We start from the raw sequence: 9,816 nt of genomic DNA, 5'->3' as shown, positions 1-9,816 counted from the left end.
AAAAATTATTTCATACTAGTTTAACCAAAACCTTTAAAATTCAATAATTTTATATATTACACAGATTTTTAATAAAATGTAAAAAATTCAAATCACCTAATAAAACTGACATGAGCACCTCCACATGCTTCCATCACTCTATTTACTTTTACTTGCCAAAAATACATTTTTATTTTTACTTTTACTCACTCTGTTCACTTTTACTTGCCAAAAATACATTTTTATTTTTTACTTTTTTTCTTTTACCCATAGTATTATTACAAATTTTAGTAAAAATAATATGGAATTATGACAAGTGAAACTGAATATTTGTGTAGCCTCCTTCCACAACTCTTCTATACTATTTTGATTGTTTAAATTTCAACACTCCGTGAATATTTGTGTAGCCTCATTCCACATTTATGAAGATTAAAAAGAGTATCAACTCTTTTTCATAATAAAATATATTATCAAAAACATCAGGTTAATCTTATCATAAAAAAATTCAATGAAAGTATAAAATTCAAGAATGTCAACAAGTAAAACACACTTACGTTTACTCGATTTGTGATGAAAAATTAAAAATTAGCTTATTAATTTGCCCTTTTAACATGGTTGCTTTAGGATGATAGTTTAGTCATTTTCTTTTGAGGACCAAAGGACTTCACGTCTATGTAGTCATATTTCAATTTGTTTGGCTTATTCAGTGGACAGTGGTACATGAACAATGGTAAAAGCAGTAGCAGTATCTAACTATTGATCCATATGTAGTGAAGAAAAAAACAAGAATGTATATCTCATGGCCATTCCCAAATGGTAATAGCAGAGACTCTGCTACCCAAGGCGATAGGATATGAGATCGCCCCATTCGGATAAAGCAGGATGGAGAATCAACTTGCCATTCAACAAAAGGGGCTTGCTCTGTGATGATTTTTTACCCTTTGGGTCATACAAGTACCACAAATAACACTTGCCCCAATTCCATGACAAATCATCACAGGAAATAAAAACTAACGAATACAAAACTCAATTAGTTGTGCAGTACAATATCAGCCACAATAGGATAGTCTTCACTTGTCAAAATTCAAGAAAAGACTCGAAAGACAATGGTGGCTATATACATGTAGCTTATGTTTTATGTTAAGTACTGTTGTTGAATTATCTAAACAGCACTTGACCGTCCATAAGCACCACAACACGACAGATAAGAGTGCGCATAGATCTTACCCCTACCCCTGCATCATGAGAAAGTATAACAAAGTGTACTAAGTAACAATAATCGACGGGCTAGAAACTACATGACACATGTAATCACAAGTGGGGTCAACCGAACGTAGGATACAATCAGACCTTAAAGAGGCTATTTTCAGATAGACCATCGGCCACAGATATGAGATCAATAACAACAACGAAATAATGGCAAATTGAAAACAGGCCTCAGAATAGCAGAATAAACAGCAAGGCCTGTAGGGCCATTCAGTCCCGAAAGATGGTGTTCTTTTATTCTATATATCATCAAAGGCCAAGTATAAAACTACAAAACAAAGAAAAGCAATATAAATTGTTAAAAGTATTGGAATATATTTCTCATGGCCAATCCCAAAATATAATTGCAGAGACTCTGCTCAACAAGGCAATAGGATATGAGAACGTCCTCTTCGGATTTAAAAAAAATTAACAAAGAGAACTTTTTTTTGTGATGATTTTGTAAGCCTGGGTTATACAAGTATAGCAAACAAACTCGCCCCATTACAAAAGTGAACCATCACGACAACGTAGTGATAAAACAAAGCAATTGTGAGATGAAATTAGTAGACAAGTAGGATTGTAAAATGGAACTCATCTGTGGATTCATCTCAGCGGTTGTCTGGCCGCCGCTGAGTTAACTCAGCGTTTTCTCTTTGCACTGTCGCTTAAGGCTACGGTATTTCAATAAATTTTAGCATAGCCTTTTCTACGTTTGTGCAGATAATCACATGCTTAAATCTAGAAATGTTGCAAAAATAACTATGTAGAAGAAATTTTTTGATTTGGGATAGGGACGGGGAGGGTAAAGGGGGGGGACGGAAAACCCTAGATGATGAATACGTAAGAGGAGGACAGATTTAAATAGAGTTTGGTTGATCCAATGGGCCAAAATTGTTAGATAATTGGATTTGGGCTGATATATGTAGATTGGGGAGAGTTGCAGGCCGAAGTGCGCAAACAATCGACTTGAGGACAACTACATTTAGAGGTTGTTTGCTTTGGTAGCGCATATAAGAATGGTACTGAATAAAGTGTATTAATAACGTTGTATACTAATATATGACAGACATGGTATTCTACATTATCATCAAATCAAATATGTGCATAGATTAATAATAGGTAGAATACATCGATAAGTTCCTTAACTACGCATCATTTTTTACTTTGGCACCTCAAGTGAACTGTGTTCATTTTAAACACCTAAAATAGCCATCTTTTTCTTATTTTTTTCGAATTGAATTAGACAATGTCAAGCTCGTCGTCTATGATTTTTTGTGAAAAAGATTGTCGCTATTGTAAATGTGGTCATGAAGCATTACTAAAGACTTTTTGGACTCAACAAAATTTCATTCGTAGATTTTTTACGTGTAAAAATTTAAAGATAATATTTTTTACTTCTTAACTTAATTAATTGATTAATTATTAATTTTGTAATCGATTTTGTAATTAATTTTTTAGAAATTGGGCGGGTGTGATTACTTTGATTGGTATGAAGAACGACAATGTTCACAAGTTAATAGGGTGATTTGGGGTTTGTTGAAGAAAGTCAAGGCCTTTGAAGAGAAATAAAATCGAGCAATAAGATATAATATTGTTGGTGTCATTGCTACTTGTTTGGTGTTATGGGGAATATGAACATTGAAGCCTAATTGCTGAAGTTTGGCCTTGAAGTTTTGATGGTGTCATTCTACTGGTTTTGATGTTGCAAATGGCCTAAATCCCTTGCTGATTTCATGATAATTTAAGTGTAATTTTGTGATGTGTATTAAGCCTTGTTAGGTGTAGTTTGTTGATGTAATATTGATCTTGTAATATTTCTTACATTTTGATAAAATAAAATATTTATTTTGACTTTAAATATTGTCAATTTTTTGTCACATAATGTACAGTAAAATGAGGTATCAAAATAGAGAAGCAATAGCACCAACAACAACTTACTATATGCTCCATATTGAGCTTAAAGCAACACCAACAACAACTTACTCTATATTCTTCATATTGAGCTGAACGCAACACCAACAACAATTTCATCAATATGCTCCATATTGAGCTAAAAGCAACACCAACAACAAGTTTATAAATATGCTCCATATTAGCTCCAATTAACACTAATCAATATAATTCAAAAAAGATGCTTCATATTGAGCTCATAGTTTGCATAATGCTACTTAAAGAACCTGTATTTATAGGCTTTAAAAATTAAAGAACCAAATTGTTTACTACCACTCACTAGTAAATTGTCCACTTCAAAAGTTAAATTGATTTTTTGGTACTACACATTACACAACAGAATCACAACACACCAAAAAAATAAAATGCTTCTTCTTGACTACTTCTTCTTCTTTTTATTTGTCATTTGCTGCAATTGATTGGTGGTAACAACATCTTTGTTTTTTCATTTCGAGCCTCTAGGCTTATAACCAACATCAATCCTTATAGAATTTGCATTCTTGTAAGTTGTACCACTTTGCAAAATCATTTGACTTAATATCTCAGGCTTTTTGAAGTAAAAAAAGAAGGATCAATAATCAATATCTATATATATATATATATGCCCTTTTAAAAAAAAATTTGAGTTAACTTACATTCAGTATTTGGGTTTCTCTTGCACTTGTGTAGATCCCAAATTCAGTATTCTTTGATCTTTTTTATTCACCTTCATCAGCATCTTTTGTGGTTGCAAATCTTTCTCTCTTTTGCCCAACAATTACGCTACTTCTAGGAGGTAGTTGATTGTTGATTTCTTCTGTAACAGGGATCCTTGTATCACCACAAAACGTAGATTTTGTAGCTTCCTTCAAGCTTCTAACTCTGCTTGTATCACCGTAAATTGTTGTTGAAGATGTAACTTAACTTGAGCTAGTTTGTGCAGATTTTGTTAAGCTTCTTTGTGCAGGTTGACTTGAGCTACATGATACTGACTTTTTGCGATTGAAGGTGCAGGTTGGCTTGAGCATTTCGGCTGGCAACTTCCTTGTGAACTTTGACCACTAAACTAAAATCCTTGACTATGTACTAATGCATTTGGATCGGGAATCTATAAAATCATGGCACAACAGTTAATAAATTAAAAAATCAAGGTAAAAGTCACTGTTTTACCTTGCAATATCTTTTGTTATGACCTTGTTGATGACACTTGAAGCATGTTATTTTCACTTCTTCTTTGGACAGCTTTTCATATCTCTTTATTAGTTCATCTTTGCTTTTCTTTCTATTTTTTGCAGATCCGCCAGACATTTTCTTAGGTTCAGGGGACTCAATCTTTAAATTGTTTGTCTCAGGCCACATTTTCATATTGGAGATTAATTGGATAAAGTGATTATAAGCCTTCATGAAGATTTCCTACTTATACCACTATTTTACATAAGGTTCAGACTCTTTTCAATATGACACAAAGCACAAATGACATGTTGGCAAAGAATACCTCTAAACTGCCAAGTTCTACAATTACATGCCCTATTAGTCAAATTCTCTATATGCCTATACCCTCTTCTGTAATATTAAATCTAACATCAGCATTCCAAAAGCACCTTGCCCTGTCCTTATTCTCTTCCAATATAAGTTTAGCCATAGGTACAATATCACATATTCAAGTATTGACAAACTTAATCATATCCATTATTTTAGTCATGTTTTTTCCCCTACTTTCCTCCAACATGATAATGATAGATTTGTGTTTAGGAACTAAAATCCATGAATTAAAGGTCTTACATATGTTATTTTCAACAATATTCCACTTACAATCCTCTTTAAGGAATGCCCTAACCCATGACTCCCTAGGATAATGCAATAAATCACCAATAATATTCTTACATTGCCTATCAAGTTAGTTCATGTAATTAAATTTCTTTTTGAACTTCACTTCAAAACTTGCCTTTGAGCATTTCTAAAACTATTTTTTCTCTCCTCTTTCTTCCACTCTTAACTCCAGTGTCTAGCACATCTTCTAACTTCAACATTCGATAACAATTCAAGAACAATAACATGAATACTCTACATACATAAAAACAGTTAAAGTACTTAACAAAGAAATGGAGTTTTTTAATTAATTGACAGTTAGAAAAAACATAAATGTTACCTTTTGCATATCAGCCATCACAGTTAGACCTGCTCCAATACCCAACTGCAGATCCTCTTTCAAGTAGTTGGTAAAAAAAACTCCAACTATGCTTGATTTTCTTGTCCACAACAACTCAGGTTCTACGAAACATCTGATTATTTTCATTCTTCTCAACTGCTACTAGAAGTTCACCCTTACAAGCACCCTTTAAGAAACATCCATCAAACCCTATAATTCTTCTACATCCTTCCATCCTCTCTTTTTTTAATGCATCAAAAAACATATAGAAATGTATGGACAGATTTTTACCTGAGACAGTTTCACTGTCCATTCTCAACCAAATAAAATTGCAAAGATTGATTTGTTTTATCATCTCAGCATAATCACATAATCTTGCAAACTTTAAGTTTCAGTCCCCTATGAACTCTCTCAGAATCTGTAATCTTGCCTTATAAAAGATTTTTCCACCCACATATAATTTTAATTTTTTCCTGCACAATTTCTGTATTTTCAAATCCTCAAAGATGGTTGTTTACTTATCTCATTTCAATCCGTTAGCAACAAATTTAGTTGTACACATCTTATTCTTGTTTGATGTTGTGCATTTTTGCACTGGATTATAGTTCTTAATCAAAAAATTATCAAAGTCTCTATCAAGTGCACCATAACATAATCAATTGCATTTTGACTTGAAATTGCACTTAGCCCTCACTCTATGAGCTTCATTGAGTTTTAAGACAATTTGAACTCTATTTTTCACTGCATACCTATCTAAAGCTTTTCTAAATTTCATACGACCATTAAAAATCATATCAAGTTCAAAAATAACAACACCACAATCATCATCAAATCTGATTTTATTACTTTTTTTCTTCTTGATAAATTAACAACAACAACAACATCCTCATCTAACAAATTAGTGCTATCAACACTATCACACCTGAACTATCAAAATACTCTACATCACCTCCTAATCTACCCACATATCTATCTTTTTTATTTCTGTCAATGTCTTGAAAACTTTTATCAGTATCGACTTCACTTACTGGTATTTCTTCTCTTGTTTTTGATTTTTTTCTTGAATTTTTTTTGCTTCTACTTTCAGCCACAAAGGCTCTTAACCCTTCATCAATGTTTGAACTATCATCATCAGGGATATCATCACCATTCAGATTTGATCACTACTAGGCAGATCTGATCCATCACCATTCAATCTTCATTAAGACTTCTATTCTCATTACCTTCACTGCCTATATCATCTTCATCATTACACTGTGGCCCTTCTAAAAGAGACACAACATTTTTCACAGCCTTAATATCTTTATTAATGTCATTAAGAACATACACATCAAGCTCATCATTATCTTTTAACTCTTTCGCAAACTTCAATAACTGACAATCAAAAACGATTAGAATTAAATCACCACCATCTATACGTTGACAATAAAATTTCTTAACTTTTGAGTATCCGAGATTTTTGGCGTGAAAAAAAAATTCAACAGGACTAAAATGGTCTTTATCAATGGCAATAATAAAGATATCTACCTCACCTTTATAACTAAGCTTAGGATCGGCTACAGTTGTCCCTCATGATGAACAAATCAAAATATAGTTATCCATTTCCTTAACAAATTTTCAAAGATTCTGAACAAAATAAAATACGCAAAATATCCTTAAAAGTACCAAAATAACTCTGTCTTTATCAGTGAAATCTTCAAAATAAATCCTAAATTAGTGAAATTTTCCAAAAGCCGACAAAAATCTTTGTAACTGAAATTCCAAAAAAAAAAATCTAAAAATACAAATTCAACCCAACACTATAATTTCAAGGGGTAAATAGTCCGAACAACAAGGAAAAACATAAACTTAAGAAAAAAGTTTAGTCCGACCTCCAATTTCATCAACTTTAAACTAAATATCTTCAAATTCGTCAATGAAATTGATTCAATACTTCATTGCAAGCATTGTACCTGCAAAATACACTGTAAATAGTTAGAAATTACTAACAATCAAAGAAGTATCGAATAAAAAGTAAAAAAAATCACTAAGACGTACAAAGGGATTTCAATCAGATTTGGGAGATTTTTTTGAGGAATTTTTTTATTTTATCCCTTTGAGTGGATGAAGCTGACGTGGAAAGTTACTTAGACGTGGCACATTTTAATTGGCATACAAAATCTACGGGTATGAATTGAAATACACGTGCCTGAATGTTATTTTAATTAGGGCAAAATGGACCAAAGTGACACACTTTACGGCTATTTATGTGTTCAAAATGAACACAGTTCACTTGACGTGTCAAAGTGAAAGATGGTGATAGTAAAGGGGCCTGCCGTTGTATTCTGCCTTAATAATACCAAGACAACATTCAACTATCTATTAACATTTAATCCATATCCGTGATCTCCACACTCGCTTATCTAATGTATGATTTCGGTAAGTTGAAGATGCGCCATAACTTGTTTAGTCCCATCTCCTCAGTACTTCTTTGATCTATTTTTGTCTCTCTTTGACCTCACTATATCCAACTTTCCACACCTAGTTAATTAGGCATTTATACATTTTTAATTCACATATTGAAATCATTCTAGTCTCTGTTTTCTCATCTTATCCACCACGGAGACTACTCTCACATTGTCACAGATATCCTCATTCCTAATTGTATTGTTCATTGGATGTCCACACATCTATTTTAACATGCTCATTTCTGTCACTTGCATCTTATGAACATGGAATCTATTAACTGTCCACCACTATACTCCATATAACAAAGCCGATTTATCCATCACTATGTTTTACTTTCCTTTAAATTTTTTCTCATTATCGCGAAAGTCTCTGGATGCAAGCCCCACTTCATTCATGCTGCAATGATGTGATGTATGACATCATCGTTAATTTCTCTATTTTTTTCAAGGACCCCAAGATATCATTAATCAAATTAATTTGATAAAATACTTTTATTTACTATTTTCTTAAGGTGTGTGTTGAGTCAACAAAATCAGTAAATAAAATTGAAGGAGTACAACTTGGGAGGAAATTCTGCCTAGTGTCCCTTAAAGTATTCAGTCTTGAATTTTTGTCCCATAAAGTATTTGCTCTTGAATTTTTGCCCCTCCTTCCAAAGTATTCGTTGTTGAATTTTTATTTTCTCCTAATAAGTCTGAATGCATGTCTATAAGATAGAACTTGTGATCAATTGAACAATTTTACAATGTTGAAATGTCTTGAACGTTTGCTTTATGGACAATACTTAGAATTTATGTATGATATGTAATATACATAAGTTTTAACTCTTGCCTATAAGATTGAGCTTTTATTAATTGTGCAGAGTTATTATATTAAAATATTCTGAATGCATGCGTTGTGAGCTAACATTGAAACTCATGTATGATGAACATCATACGTAAGTTCTTCTTTTGCATATATAAGAGAAGAGACATTAAAACCCCCCTAAACTTGTCACGACAACTTACTTTAGTACTTAAACTTAATGGGCATTTATATACCCCCTTAACAACTTTAAAGTGAATTATTTTCACTCCCTCGTGCATTCAATCACTATGTGTGTTGTCCCATCAAATCAAAGCCTGTTGATGTATAAATTTAACACCAAATTAAAGAAAAATGAAAAAAATCAAAGGCCATAGTCATGTTATATATAAATCCCTAAATCCTTTAAGAACCCCACTTTTTTTTTCATCTCCTTCAAGACCTTTACTTTATTATAAGGTATAATTCATCTCTTCTTTTTAAGAAATTATAATTTCTTGTTAATTCTTTTTGTTTTATGAAATTTTTTGGAATGAATTCTTTGTAGCACATCATGAGATCAATTAACTTGAGTAAGCTTTGTATAGAGGAGGACGATTTTACTTTAAAGATATCTTGGAATTTGGGAAATTTGGGTAGAAGATATTAGGCATGTAATTACTATGAGATAAGGATCGTATTTTGCTCTCATTTTATCATTCCGATTGATTCAATTGAATCCTGATTTCTTCCTTTTTAATCATTGAAGAGTCCAAGATCTTATGATTTTTAGTGTTGGAGGGATATAGAAAATATAGATCTGAGGTCCAAATTTGTAATTCCTAAATTAATTAAAAAATTAGGTGAGCTTGAGAATTTAGTGGAATCATCTCAATGTAATAAGTCTACATCCTTCAATAAAGTTGAAAAATTAATTGCAGAAATTTCTTAAGAAGTTAATAAGCCTAGAGTATCCAAAAAGATGATAATTGTATAGATATGAAGTTGAAGAAGTTGGAAGAAGAGATTGAGAAGATGAAATAAAGGGAGAAGAAGTGGAGAAGTAACATGACTAAAGGAAGGACTAAGGATAATGCACTCTTTTTTATTGTGTTTTGTTGTTGTCATAGCTATATTAGCTATTGGGTTGGAATGATCTACGTAAAGAAAGACTCAATAAAGTTACCTTAGAATTTGATGTTGTTACTTAGTATAACGGTGTGTATCATCCTTTATTTTGAAATAAATTTGATCTTTTGTAATTATTCTTGACTTATTTT

General features: G+C 32.0%; 2 non-coding genes across 2 annotated transcripts; both read right to left on the bottom strand.

Moving 5' to 3' along the window:
* Positions 1 to 1,411: 1,411 nt before the first annotated feature.
* Positions 1,412 to 1,504, bottom strand: LOC124892646. Its single transcript, XR_007050361.1, has one exon. It is a non-coding gene; the product is annotated as a small nucleolar RNA SNORD96 family (small nucleolar RNA).
* Positions 1,505 to 1,772: 268 nt separating this feature from the next.
* Positions 1,773 to 1,947, bottom strand: LOC124892553. Its single transcript, XR_007050316.1, has one exon. It is a non-coding gene; the product is annotated as a small nucleolar RNA snoR143 (small nucleolar RNA).
* Between the last annotated feature and the right edge of the window lie 7,869 nt (positions 1,948 to 9,816).

Source organism: Capsicum annuum, chromosome 1, assembly GCF_002878395.1.
Source record: "Capsicum annuum cultivar UCD-10X-F1 chromosome 1, UCD10Xv1.1, whole genome shotgun sequence".
Classification (NCBI taxonomy): Eukaryota; Viridiplantae; Streptophyta; class Magnoliopsida; order Solanales; family Solanaceae; genus Capsicum; species Capsicum annuum.
This window is presented reverse-complemented; position numbering and strand designations above follow the sequence as displayed.